Source organism: Ixodes scapularis, unplaced genomic scaffold (genome assembly GCF_016920785.2).
Source record: "Ixodes scapularis isolate PalLabHiFi unplaced genomic scaffold, ASM1692078v2 PGA_scaffold4__175_contigs__length_147842914, whole genome shotgun sequence".
NCBI classification, from domain to species: domain Eukaryota; kingdom Metazoa; phylum Arthropoda; class Arachnida; order Ixodida; family Ixodidae; genus Ixodes; species Ixodes scapularis.
The window spans coordinates 49251535-49263860 of record NW_024609879.1 but is presented as its reverse complement, the minus strand read 5'-3'; positions in this window follow the sequence as shown (position 1 = coordinate 49263860).

Sequence of the window (12326 nt, the reverse complement as noted above, 5' to 3'; positions counted from 1 at the left end):
ACGATGAAAATACCGGACTTGAAATATGTAATCCGATATATATGTCGACACGGGCACTGCAGAACCACACAAACACAAAAACGAAAAGAAAGGGTTCCGTGGAGATTTAACACGATGTGGCAGAAGGAGTAATTTTCCGAACCGAACACTAAACACATCACATGAATTCCTTGGGCGTTGCCGATATACGCGTAGGACTTTTCAAACATTGGAAATCTTGGTATACTCGAATACGTTGTCGCGGGCGAGACTACGGCAGCCCCGCTGGTCGCAGCACAGCACACAAGCAACTAGGCCGGGAAGCAGACATTCCGAGGTCGAAAAAAGCTACTACGTCATCCGTGAAACCTTTACCACATGGTCAGTCTCCTGCCGTTATCCGCGCTCAGACAGAGGAGTCGAGGCATAAAGAAAACCTCCGGTTCATTGGTCCGGCAACTGCGCGCCTTCTTCCATGCTTTCAGCTTAGGGAGAGAAAGAAAAAGAAATGAGTATGAAAATTGCAGCTCCTTCAAGGCCAAAGGGGGCGCCCTCGCAAAGGCTTATCTTCAGGGGCAACCTAACAATGAAAAGATTTGTCGCTTATATTCTCTTGAAAGTTCGACTCAAAGTTAATAGTGCAGTGGATGCTATCCGTGGCCTTGGCCTTCAGGCAGGTGCCGTGCTGTGCCTTATCTCTAGCTTGGAGACTATAGTCACGTGATCCTACCCGGAGTCCCAATTGGCCTAAAACAAGCATAGCGTCCGCTCTACTGTCAATACCGAGGGAACAGGATAGCTCCATACTTCCTAAGAAACTGCCCAACCCAAAAAGCCACGCGCCCCGAGCAAGCACAGGCTGGTCGGGGCGCGTGGCTAGCGTGGCGGTGCATTGGTGCACCTAGGCGCTTTTAAGGGAGAGGGGGATGCTCATTGTAGGTGTGCAACCACACTGGCTGCGCAACGGAGGGTGCCTCTTTCAGGAAACGGGTGCATGAGCGCCTGATGAACCCGACTACACCCTTTTTAGAGCGCAGCTCTTAGGGGCCCGTTTCCAGCCTGAGCGTCGTCGGCGTCGCCGTCGGCGTCGGCGTCGGCGTAACCGGGGGGGTCACGTGACCCCCGAGGTCACGTCACCCCCCCGAGGTCACGCGACCCCCCCCTCCCCCCTAGGTCAAGTGACCCCCCCTAGGTCACTAAACCCCCTCCGAAGTCACGTGACCGCCCCCCCCCCCCGAGGTCACGTGATCCCCCCCCCCCCCGAGGTCACGGGATCCCCCCCCGAGGTTACGTGACCCCCCCCTCCCCCGAGATCACGTGACCCACCCGGGGTCACGTGACTACCCGCAGGTGACGGACCCCCCTCAGTGCCTTCCCTACTCCTCCTCAAGAGCTGCGCTCGAATTCGGCGTTATTATTTTATTATTATTATTATTTTTTTATTTATTTATTCTCTGCAGCGCCGGAGCATTACAGCAGAGGAGTGGGTTACATGATTCACATATATCGTTATAAATTGGAAAGTCACATAACAGCACACATCAGCAATTTCCAACAACATCAATAAACATGATTCACACCAGCACACAATAGCAATATTACGAAAAAAACCAATGATGTACTTAACACAGAAACTTACATTGCATTAATAAGGCTAATAAAAGAGTCACTGTTAGCTGATACAATATCAGACGGCAGTTCATTCCATTCCGATATAGTTCTCGGAAAAAAAGAAAACATCATATAGTTAGTTCGACATTTTATTTCGCGTATTTTTTTACGTGGTACCTCCTACTCGATATATAGTGGGGCATTTCTAGATAATTAGAGTTGTCTATTCCAGTTAAATCATTGTTGATAGCGTAAATAAGTTTAAGTCTATTTTTCTTACGTCTTTTTTCTAAAGGCTCGATACCCATACAAACTTTCATTTGTGTCACACTCTCTGCTCGAGAATACTCATTCAGAATAAACCTCACAGCTCGATTTTGAATGCTTTCTATCTTATCTATGAGATATTTTTGGTGCGGGTCCCATACGGCACTCGCATATTCTAGATGTGGTCTAACTAGTGAGCGATACGCTGTCTCTTTCAAGATTTGTGGAGCAGAGCGAAGATTGCGGGTGACTAAGCTAAGAACCCTGCCAGCCTTTTTCATGATCATATTTATGTGCTGATTGAACGAAAGGTTTTCTGAAAGAATGACACCAAGATATTTAATTTCAGACACTTTCAGCAACGAGTCTCGACCAATAGCATAAGCCGAATCAATATTGTTTCTTGTTACTAAAAGCGACATGAAAACATTTGCTTGTGTTTAACTCCAGTTCCCAGGTCCCGCACCATAAACTAACCCGGTTCAAATCCTCTTGCAAAGAAGAGACATCGTTAACGTTCCTTATTGTTCTGTAAATTACACAATCGTCCGCGAATAATCTGATATTAGAAGAGATGGAAGACGCTATATCATTAATGTAGATTAAAAATAAAAGTGGTCCCAGCACTGACCCTTGAGGTACCCCCGAAGTTACATCTACGTATTCTGATCTTTTACCCCCAGGACGACGCACTGTTTCCTCCCACTCAGGTAGTCTTTTATCCACAGGAACACTTTACGGTCGATATTTAAAGCACTCATTTTGAGTAATAACAATTGACGCGAAACAGAATCGAACGCTTTGCGGAAATCCAAAAAAATGGCATCCGTTTGCAGTCTGTTTTCAGCCGCACTAACTAAATCATGATAGAGCTCAATTAATTGGGTACTGCAGGAGACACCTCTACGAAAACCGTGTTGGTTAGGGCAAAAAAGTTATTATCTTCTAGGTGCTTAATTATACTACTATAGACAATATGTTCAAATATCTTACATGATATGCAGCTCAGGGAAATCGGCCTGTAATTGTCAACAATTAATTTTGGACCATTTTTATGAATTGGTACAACATACGTTTGTTTCCATTCTTTAGGGAGCAATCCGCTTTCAAGAGATTTACAAAAAATTACATAAAAGTATTTTGAAACTATACACGAGCAGGCTCTTAATACCTTGGGGGAAATCTCGTCTGGACCGACGGCCTTGTCTTCTTTTAAAGAGTTTAAGCAATTTCTTATTCCCTCTAGCGAGATTATGACGGGAGGCATAACATTTTCCACTCAATCTGTAAGAATCGGCAAATGTTCGTAGTCACCGTTTTTGAGAAATATTGACTGAAAATAATAATTGAAACAATTAGCTTTAGTTGTATTATCTGTTATGACTCTACCAGTATTTGTAATACTCGGAATGCCTGTTCTTTCTTTTCGTGTTTTTCTAAGGTAACTCCAAAAAGCTTTCGAATTTATGTTGATAGCCTTTGCCAGTCCAGAGAAATAATCCTCCTTGGCCGTACCTATGGTGCTCCTATAAACTATATCCAGCTCTTTTAGACGGTACTCAAGATTGGCAGTTGGATTTTTTTTATACTTGGAATACATACGTGAGCGTTTTCTAACTACTTTTTTTGCTTTATAATTCATCCAAGGTTTGTCGGGTTTTGGTTTGTCCTTTACATATTTACAAGAAATGTGCTTATCGACAAGCTTTGACAGCAGATTTCTGAAGTCAGTCCACAGTGAGTTGGCATCATAAGTCAATGATTTTGACATAAACATATTTAGTTCGTCCTCTAGATCATTTATAATTTCATTGTAATTGGCCTTACCGTAGATGTACACTTTTTTAACATCGTGGCTGGCAGGGACGAATTGCGGCAGGATAAACTTAGCAGTAACTATGTGATGGACGCTTATTCGCGGTAGGACACTCACACATCGAACCACATTTGGGTCATTGCATAGTATTAGATCTAGAATATTGGTACCTCTAGTAGCAGTCGAGACATACTTAAGGCCATACGTGCTGATTACATCATTAAATGCCGAAGAAACGCCACCGGACGGTGTATTCCCGTCCCATTTTAAATCAGGCAAATTAAAATCCCCAGCCAATATAAAACGATCGTCAGGAAGTGTGGACAAGATAGAATCTAATGACCTAATAGCCTCAACACTGGCTCCCGGAGGACGATAAAAGGAACCCAATGCCATCGTGCCCATTTCCGGAGTGCTTAATCTGCACCATACGGATTCTACGTCGGTACAATGAATATCAATCTCTGCACTGTGGAACAATTCTTTGACCATGATAAATACCCCTCCTCCAAGAGCATTTCTATCTTTCCTATAAACCCGATAATCACTCGGAAATATTTCAGAGTCTTTGATTGAAGCGTCCAACCATGACTCAGTTGCGAAAACAATATCGGGATTAAAAATCTGCAAAAGCCCATTGAAGTCATTAATTTTATTTTTTATGCTTTGACAGTTAATCAGGAGGACGCCACACTCAGTCACGGTTTTCAATGCTGAAACAGGTCGTCATTGCTTATTTAATGTGATCACAGATTCTGTAATATCATCCCATCCATGGGCGTCACCATTTATGATTAGCTTATCATGCACAAGCGAAACCTTGTCCTGGCCGTTTTGTTTCCGTGCTTTGCCAACCGCCCATAGCCTACGACGAATTTCCCTGACACGAGGTGAAAAATCCCTCGAAACGCCGTAATTACTACCTTTAAGTTTCCTACCATTACTAAGAATTTTTTCTGTGTCCTTGTAGGATGCAAAATTTACAATAATCGGGCGGTTATAGTTAGGTCCATACTTCCCAATCCTAGGGCTCTCTGAACTTCCCCGAACGTTATCTGCAGTCTATCCTGGCAGAAGGCCCTAACCAGATTTTCGGATGCTTCCCAACTCTCGCGGGGCTCCCGATCTTCGATACCATAAAAGACAAGGTTTAGTCTTCGGCCACGATTTTCCAAGTCATCGAGTTTCCTAACCATATCGACCGCATTCTCTGAAAAGATACGGACCTGGTTATAAACTCGTGACGTGTCACGCTCTACATTTTCAAACGTTTGCATTTTAGATTCTAATGATTCAATCCTAGTTCCAAAGTCGCTGATCAAACTATCCAACCTTGTTTGTCTTTTCTCGATGTCGTCAAGTTTGCTCAAAATAGCTGACTGACCCTTCTGTAGTTGCTGTAGTATGATAGCCATATCAGTGTCAGGGCCAGGATTTTCCTCGACATCGCCTGCTAGGATCAGCAAGCTTATCAAAAACACTTTCATAGACAGTAGTAAGTTTCGTGCTCTTTGTGGGAAAGGCAGCAGCAATAGAAATCTATCGTGACTACGGTAACAGGGAGCATTTGCCCTTACCTGTAGAAGACAGAAGTTTCCGATTAAAGACATGTTGGCGCGATCGCTGCCGCCTTTCCCACTGAAGCCAGATCGGTCGAAAACGGTCCTTTTGTGCCGTTCATCCAGGATGTCAGCTGACGTTCCCGAACGGAGGCGATACCGACTGTCATGCCGGAAGTGCTGAGTGGTCCAGCGATGATCAGGTTGTTGGTTACGGTCATCGGGAATTCCCCGGCGATCACCAGGCGTGTGCCGCAGTGATACCGTTTCGCCGAGTGTGAGGTTTCCAAAATCGGCAATCCCAGAAAGCAGCAGCTGTAGAAGACAGACGTTTCCGATTACAGACATGTTGGCGCGATCGCTGCCGCCTTTCCCAGAGGGATTTGTAAACGGCTTTCATTTTTTTCTTAGAGTGATACAGTGACTACATCTGAGGAAGGATGTGATGTATCGGCCGGCCCATGGCCGACGAGAAAGTCTTCGATTGTTGCGAGCCCGTGTTTTGCTCAGGGGGACAGGGCGCGTTCTGGCATTTATAAAGACGAACCGATCAGATGACAAACACCAGCTGTCTGTTTATTCTGATAGGTGAGGCGACATAACACTTACTATTGCGGTAGATTGAGAAGATCCAGAAAGTATCGTAGCACGAAATGATAAAGAAATTTAGCAAACTTTTATCGAACTACCGTGGCGTTCCCTATTGAAAATCGCTCTGATGGGACTTCAGGATTTTTTAAAAAAGTGTGAAGGGGACTTCAGGAATTTCTAAGATGTTTGAAGGGGGCACCGATATTTCCTGGTGGGTTCGCTGGCCCCGTCAGAGGCTCTCCTGACAATTATGAATTGCCCTTTACAATGCCTTGAAATGTCGGAAAGCCTGTCAAGAACTTTTCTAATGGTGTCGGGAAAGCCTTCAGGCTTCTTGAGATTTCTGTGGGCAACGGCTTAGGATGAGAAAACACATTTCGCAGAATTAGAACATAGCTGCTTATTGTACGCTACGGGAAAAAAGTATATGGAGAATGCCGACCGTATGTGTGTGCGTTCAGATTTTTATTACTGCTCGTCTACCAAATACTAGAGATAGAGAGCTCCTGGACCCGTCTGTCACTGCCTGGATGTTCGGTCGCCAAGGAGGCCATTAAGGGCAAGGGCCCCATGTGGAGAACTGACAAGCCGCGGGCCGAGTGGTGTTGGCCGAGTGGCGTTTTCAGGCGAACGCAATCCTGTCCGCTTGAGGCTAAATCCGTGCAACCATGAATAATAAAAATAATAATAATAATAATTAAAAAAAACAAGCCGAGAGCAGTGCGCGTTTTCGAAAAACAGGGACGCAGGCGGGAGCGACTCGTTCCGGGAACCGGTTTCCCCAAGGGGAACGGTCCCCAAAAACCAACCCACACTGCGCCTCTCTCCGCCCGGCGATGGGGAGAGGGTGCAGGGCTGCCCAGGCCAGCGGTCGGCGGAGGAGGATGGTGTGTGCAAGCGTGGGAGGCCAGCCGCCAGCATAGCCATTTTCTCTCCGCTCATTGGCGGTTCCGGTTAGCCCACGAACCGCCGCGGATGTTTGGAGCGGACCAATTTCCTCCAGGAAGGTGAGCATGCAGTGGCGCACCCACGGGGGGGAGGGGGGGTTGTCATAACCCCCCCCCCCAGAGCTTTGCGAGTTTTTTTTTGCGTATTTTGATGATTTTTTAAAATGTAATCTCCGGAACGAGGACCTTTAAAGGTAAATAAATTAATCGCCCCTCCCCTCCTCCTCCCCCCACTCTTCCCACCTCGCCGTTGCACTGGTAATGCACACGGCACGAGCGAGTCCTTTCCGTAATATACAATCTTACAGTGACAGAGGACGCACTACTGCCAAAATTATCTATGTGGTGAAAAGTGCTCATCTAATGCTCCAACCGATGCGTCACAACATTGCAGCCCTCAATACACTGTCCTAGCAAGATGCAACCCTATTGAAAATAATTCTAAAGGGCCCACCAGCCTTGAAGGATTATGGGACCGCACAGGCCTTCAAAACCCTTCAAAAATACCCTTCACATATACCCCTCAGAAAAAACCCTCCAGCCCCACAGCCCTTCAACCCCAACCCCTTAGCCGATCAACCTTTTAGACGCCCAAATGAGTGTGAACCATAGACAAAAATTCAGTTCAAAACGTTATTGAAAATTTATTGCGGACACTGAGTTTTACATGCGTATTAAAAATCAAAAAGACAATAAAAACCAACGCTTGTTCAAACCCGGGCGCAAGCAGCTGTCGACGAAAGAGATTATATCAAATAGGAACAACTAACTTCTTTATCACAACGAAAAATATATTTCAAGGTACTCACAATTCCGTTGGGTAAATTCCTGATGTACGGTAGTTCAGCTAATAAAACGGAGCAGGTGCACCTCATGTACACATACACAGTCTCAGTAAGCACGTTTAGCGAAAACCACGAACTCACAAGCAGATCCCGTCACCGTCGAGAAATTCCGAGCACAGTCACGGTTTCGTCCACGATGTCGTCGGGGCGGCGTCTTCGGCGTATTTTTCGCTCGCTGGATTCTTCTGAGGCCGGTCGGACGAAGAGGCGCAGGGAACAAGGCGGGACAGCGGCCATCATCCGCCGTCTCAGGACCCACAGTGCCATGATCCCGGTGCGTAGGCACTACATGCGGTTGGACGCTGATCCCGACTGCCAGGCTTGCTGCGAGTAGGCCGACACCGGCCACCATCTTCTTGAATGCGCTGAACACGATGGTGCTCGAGCGGTGCTGAAGGCGGCCAACGCCGAACTGGGGCAGGGTTGCCAGGTGTTTGAACTCCAACCCGCCAAACGTCTACGAGATCTAGCCCAAAAATAGCCAAATGTCTATCCAGAAAAATAGCCTAAAAAATAGCCAGAAAAAACTTATCATTTGAAACGTTTATTTTGAGCAGAAAAGACACATAATACGTGTTTATTCATCAAATGCCCCAGAAATGGCGTCCCTTGCACGTTCGGCGAACTTCCCCAAACGCTCGTACAAGCGCATGAAAATGACGTCACGGGAGAACTATGCAGAATTCAGACAACCTAAAGAATGCGCAGAACAGGTGCTGTTAAGGCCGCAAGGAATCGCGCCGTCACTTGTTGAGATGGAGGAATAACACCACATGCTTGCATTCGGAGGTAAACAATTGCACAAGGCGCGCGCAAAAAAAAGACGAATTTGTTTGCTGACGCAAACTTATCAGGGTTAAGGGACTGAAGCACTAAATGTTCACGTAACTTACTCTAAGAATACATTCGAACCTATAAACCCAAGTGCTTTCAGGCATTTTGGTTCCAGCACAGGTCAGAAATTGCCCAATGCACAGGTCAGAAATAGCCCAATGCACAGGTTAGAAATAGCCCAATACTAGCCAAATAGCCAACTACCATTTTTCCCGCCAACTGCAAATAAAACTAGCCCAATTTGGCTATTTATAGCCCAACCTGGCAACCCTGAACTGGGGTTCACCTGCAGATCCAAGGAAGAAACGGCACGGATTAAAACAGACCAAGGGGCGAGCCCTCAAAGCAGCGCTTACCTTTCTGGATGTAGGAAACGGTGCGTTCCAGATCTCCATGGCGATGAGAAAGAAACCGCCCACGAGCGGAAAGAAAATGGCTATAGCGGCCTCCTGACTTCTTCGGATTCCTCACACCACTCTCTCCCGCCGACCATTGGAGAAGCGTGCTGTCCGGAACTGGCGGTATTGCACCCTCTCCCCATTGCCGGGGGGAGAGAAGCGCAGTGTGTGTGTGTAGGCATTGTAAAAGGGGGGGGGATTTGAGTTGCCTGTTCGTGTTTTTGGCGAAGGCGAAAAAGAGAGGACTTCCGCCTCTGGTGAAAAGCAAAATAGTTTTGTTTATTTCCTTTTTTTCCTTTTTGGGGACCGTCCCCCGCGGGGAAACCGGTTCCCGGCACGAGTCGCTGCCGCTTCGCTCTCCAAACCTCCCCAGCGCAGCGTCCCTGAATTTGGGCAACGCGCTGCTCTCGGCTTGCCCTTTTTATTATTATTAGTGCAACAAGTAAAGCTTGTTCTCCTCAAAACGCCGCTCGGCCAACAACACTCGGCCCGCGCCTTGTCAATTCTCCACATGGGGCGATCGAACCCGTAGCCCCCTTGGCGACCGAACACCCGGCCACTGACAGACGGGTCGAGGAGCCCAGTTGTGTTTGATAGAAGAGCAGTAATAAAAAACTGACCGTACACACTTACGATCGTCATTCTCCAGATAATTATTTGTGTTCCCTTTGTGAACAATACGCAGCTATGTTCTAATTCTGCGACATGTATTTTCTCCACCTAGACCGTGTCCCCACAGAGATCCTAAGAAGCCTGAAGTTTTCCTGACCCCATTAGAAAAGTTCTTGACAGGGTTTCAGACATTTCAAGGCATTGTAAAGGGGACTTCAGACATTTCAGGAGAGCCCCTGACGGGGCCTACGAACCCACCAGGAAATATCGGTTCACCTTTCAAACATCACAAGAATTCCTGAAGTCCCCTTCACACCCTTTAAAGAATTCCTGAAGTCCCCTCAGAGCGATTTTCAATAGGGAAAAACCACCAATGATCGTATTCATACTAACAGTGTCGCGGTGTGTACAGTTTCCCACAGTGGCGCACCCACGGGGGGAGGGAGGAGGGTTGAGTTTCCAACGCCCCCCCCCCCTCCCCCCCTCTCCCCCGCCCCCTTTGAATTGACGATGATGTACACGGCGTGACAGAGTTAGTACGAAGGAGTCAGTTCCGAACTTTCTTATCGCAATTACTTATGTGGTAAAACGGGCTCAACTGAGGCCCGAGGTGTTAAAACTTCGCGTCCCTCGACACGCCGTTTGAGCAAAATACAAAAACCGCTGGTGTCGCCGCGGTGTGTACGTTCGTATATTTTATTTCCCTAGAATTTCTCTATCTACTGTAGGAGATATAAAATCATTATTAATTTTATGTTCGGACATGTTTCGTACTTGAAGAAATAAACAACCCCAAAAGACGAAGCGGTTCCAGTAGTTAACCGTTGGGTCGTTTTTGAATCGCGTTCTGCCTCCAACTGTTAGAGAAAAAGCCTCTACACTTTAGGTTATTTTTACGCTTTCTCATTTTTGTATTGCGCCGGTAGTCTGGAATGTTGTGAAAAGCTGAGATATGCGTTACACACGAAATTTCAGATTTGTTTCCAAAAAGGTTTAAGAAGGATTCCATATGAATTGACTGCATGGACTGCGTGCGCCTTCGCATTTCGAACCATCTAGGACCGAGTTATACATTTACTGTGTATTTTTGCGAGAAATATTCTAGAAGGTGGTAAGTTCAGCTCAGCACGCTGATAGGAGTGTTTTTTTTTCCCTTGGATTTTGAGATTAAATAAAAATAAAATAATGGACAGTATGACACAGCCTTAGGTGATACGTCGTGCTGTGCGATATTTCATTCCTTCTTTTTTCTCGGAGACTCCGGCAATGCCGCCTCGAATAACGAACTCGTCACGGTCGGCTCCACGGAAAGGTGAGGCGGCAAGAAACTTTCAGTTTCTGCAGTGACTCACCCAAATGACTTGGGGATCTACGTTAGAGCGTCGGTAAGTGTGACTAGATTTTTTTTTCTTTTTCGAATCCTGATTATTTTGTTTTTTACATACATAACATCCGAAATTGCATGCTGCATCTAACAAATCAACTGACCTGAAAGTTTATATCAACAATGTTAAGTTGGGGATTGATTTATTCTTACTTTTAGCGAATTTTATAACTGACCTCGCTTTCTGAGCTTTTTTTTTTTTTTGCTTAGCTTTTCTTTCTTTTTTTTTGCGAAGGTTTGGCAGGGATTGGACTGTCCGCAAAGTTAGTTTGGTTTGTTCGTTTTGGAGAGGGGGCGCGTGTGGCTTTCGCCGACTTGCGCGCGTCTCGTACCTGCACTCTCAAGAAAAAAGGGTGTCAAAAGGTGTATTCTTACACCTTTGTCCCATATAATACACCCCAATACTTCAATTCGACGTACAGCGCTTTACAGTCGAACAGACAGCCCCAAATATTACGATTTTTACGAGGGGCTTGATAGCCGTGTGGTACAACTTATTAAAATAGCTAATGTACGTTTTACTTACAACAAGAAAAATAATCGGGGTTTTCTTGGCCCTACTGTAAAAACTCGGTGTTTTCTTTATGTGGTCTTTGATACGTACTTTAGCTATTTAAAATGTTGTACCACACGGCTATCAAGCCCCTCGTAAAATTTCGGGCCGTCTGTTCGACTGTAGGGCGTTGTACGTCGAATTGAAATTTTGGGGTGTATTATATGGGACAAAGGGTGTAACGATACACCTTTTGACACCCTTTTTTCTTGAGAGTGTGGGGGTCATTCTCCGTCCTCTAAAACCCAACAGTATCCCAGATTCCCACGCTATTTTCTTTCTGGCAGACGGTCGGTCATAAAAGCATACGAGCAGAACACCAACACGCTCTCTTAAACGGACAACCGAAGTAAAACACAAAAGACCCCACGCTCTCCTCGAGGGAATCAGAAGAAAGCGTCGTCAAGATGCACGGCGCTCCCACGAACCCCGCCGGCGCATACAATGAACGCAGAGCCGATATGTTGGGCACGATTTACGACTCGAGATCACATCCGGCAGCTTCCCATGGGAACGAGTGCGTCCCGTGCTCCCCAATTAGGCTCGAGACGCCCCGGATGGCGACATTTTCCTTGACACTTCCCGACTGGGCCGATCCTTCCGACGATACAGCGGCGCTTCGACACAAACCGACAAAAAAAAAAGAATAATATGCTTTTAACTGTTAGTTTACAATTAATTGTAAATATATCGTAGTGCTACTCGAAAAAAGACGTGGTAGTGTATACCGACGTTTCGGGCGGACGCCCTTCTTCTTTTTTGTGCAATTCTAATCCGTTCCAATAAGCTTGTAGACCGACCCCCAATCGATCATTGGACAGGGGTCTTCCTCTAGGCGTTGACTCTGTTGGGTGTTTTAAAATGATTGGTTGGCCGCCCCCAGAGAGGGACGAGGCGTGAAGCTATCCTTCCGTGTTCTCTTTACGTTTC